Genomic DNA, 2,500 nt, shown 5'->3' on the forward strand with positions numbered 1-2,500 from the left:
TTTTCGTTCAGGGTTCCAGACGCAAACCCCTCACGTTGTTTCCTACGACCTCACCCCCCCCCCCCCCATAACAAGGTCGTAACGTTCAACAAGGTTTATTACAATTCAAACCTAAGCTAACCGTGTTTGGCTTCCCATTTTCTCCGTGAGAAAATGGGAAGCTACCGTGTCTGTGTGTGTGTGTGTGTGTGTGTGTGTTACACGCCGTTAAGACCCCTTGAGCATGACGGTATACGACCCCTTGAGCACGACGGTATACGACCCGTTGAACACGACGGTACGACCCTTCAGCACGACGATACGACCCTAAAACCAGACGGCACGACCATCGATGCGGGGGATGTTACGACCCTCGAACAAGCCGGTACGACCATCGAACGACCCTTGAACATGACGGGTACGACCCTGACTCATGATCTCGACTGCCTGACCTACGACCTTTGACCTCTGAGGCACTCCAAATCGTAATGGAGTCTTGGAGGCAGTATACAACCACCTCCACCCACTAATGACGTGCAATATATTACTTCAAAAATCTAGAAAGATAAACAGTAGTTCAAACCTCTGCTGATACGACCATACGACCAACGACCCTTGAGTACGACCACAGGTTTTCATGGCTTGGCCTTTCTCCTTGACCTGTGCGGGCCAGGTCAAAGGCCAGAGCCATTATTCTCAAGGGTCGTATACCGTCGTGTTCAAGGGTCGTATCGTCGTGCTCAAGGGTCGTACCGTCGTGCTCCAAGATCGTACCGTCGTGCTCAAGGATCGTATCGTCGTGTTTGTGTCGTACCGTCGTGTTCAAGGATCGTAGTCGAGCTCAAAGGTCGTACCGTCGTGTTCAAGAGTCGTACCGTCGTGCTCAGGGGTCATACCGTCGTGTTCAAAGATCGTAACGTCGTGTTCAAGGATCGTACCGTCGTGTTCAAGTATCGTAGCGTCGTACCCAATATCGTACCGTCGTGTTCAAGGATCGTACCGTCGTGTTCAAAGATCGTACCGTCGTGTTCAAGGATCGTACCGTCGTACTCCGAGATCGTACCATCCTGTTCAAGGATCGTACCGTAGTACTCCAATATCGTAACGTCGTGTTCAAAAGTCAAAGATCGTACCGTCGTGTTCAAGGATCGTACCGTCGTATTCCAAATGTTCAAAGATCGTACCGTTGTATTCCAAGTGTTCAAAGATCGTACCGTCGTGTTCAAGGGGTCGTACCGTCGTACCCAATTACCCCACACACCTGTTCCTACAATACCTGAAAAGCAATAAACATACCGTACCGGTGTGAGCGCTTCTTCCACCCACCACACAAAACGTCCACCTCTGCCACACACACACCTCCACTACCTCCACTACAACTGAAGTGTTGTTCACTGTAACACAGCGGAAGCAATATGGCGTCGTGGACCTGCTGCGCGCGCACCCGGCGCCGGTGGAAATAACCAGTGGCGCGCGCGGGAAGGTCGACCGTGGTTAACTTCACCGTAGAGACGGAAACCTAATCCCAGACGCCAATTAACCATGTTGAGTCATTATCTTGCCCCCTTATCGCTCGCCGGGGTGATAAGGTCGTCTTCGTGGAGGTTATTATCAGCGAGATAATGGCGGAGATGCCGGTAGTTCAGTTAAAACAGGTAAGTCTAGGAGGGTATGAAGAAACGATGGTTAAGAAGAATGGATCAATTTATGATTAATCCCTAAAAGCACGACGGTACGACACCATTGAGCACGACGGTACGACCCCTAGAGCGCGACGGTACGACCCCTTGAGCACGACGGTATACGACCCTTGAGCACGACGGTACGACCCTTGAGCACGACGGTACGACCCCTCGAGCACGACGGTACGACCTTTGAGTACCATTAAAATACTTCAGCACGTTAGGTATGTAAAGTGAGACTCATCGCACTTGACAGTACATTAAGTAATCTTTTCACTTTTTTGTAAGTAGGCCGTCGTATATATTTCTTAAGTATCTGCTTTCACATACTTAGAATTAAATATAATACCACTTCAGTTATCTCTATAAATTATCTCATATTAATTATGGCTCCCTTACAGCTATCATGCTTGCCTCTACATTAATTATAATGTTCTCTATAATCTACTACCCATTTTGAAGTTCCTATGTATTCTATTTAATGTTATTTTGCCTTAACACCTTCTCAATATTATTTAATGTTATTTTGCCTTAACACCTTCTTAATATTATTTAATGTTATTTTGCCTTAACACCTTCTCAATATTATTTAATGTTATTTTGCCTTAACACCTTCTTAATATTATTTAATGTTATTTTGCCTTAACACCTTCTTAATATTCAACTAACGTCCTTATTATGCTTACTAATACATGCATTTTAATCCTTTTTTATTCCTACATCTTCGTTCTTAAAATCACAATTTCCAATTGAATTTTTCGTAATAATATTTAACAAAATATATTTCTGGTTTAATATCAAGCAATTTACTGGAGCACAACGATACAGCGACCGATTTT

The 2,500-nt window shown here is 45.4% G+C and overlaps 1 protein-coding gene across 8 annotated transcripts in view; it reads right to left on the reverse strand.

The window, feature by feature from the left end:
- The window catches only part of LOC139758988 (vascular endothelial growth factor receptor 1-like), a 150,500-nt gene that overhangs the window by 122,601 nt on the left and 25,399 nt on the right, over positions 1–2,500 (reverse strand). For 2 of the 8 annotated variants that reach the window (XM_071680864.1, XM_071680861.1), the window contains exon 1: positions 1,276–1,394. The exons of 3 other annotated variants lie outside the window; for them this stretch is intronic. The gene's annotated coding sequence lies outside the window, so the exon portion shown is untranslated. Of the gene's footprint in view, positions 1–1,275; positions 1,498–2,500 lie in introns of those variants that run through there. 3 more of the 8 variants (XM_071680866.1, XM_071680865.1, XM_071680867.1) reach the window with 3 other exon arrangements.

Source organism: Panulirus ornatus, chromosome 32 (assembly GCF_036320965.1).
Source record: "Panulirus ornatus isolate Po-2019 chromosome 32, ASM3632096v1, whole genome shotgun sequence".
Lineage (NCBI taxonomy): Eukaryota > Metazoa > Arthropoda > Malacostraca > Decapoda > Palinuridae > Panulirus > Panulirus ornatus.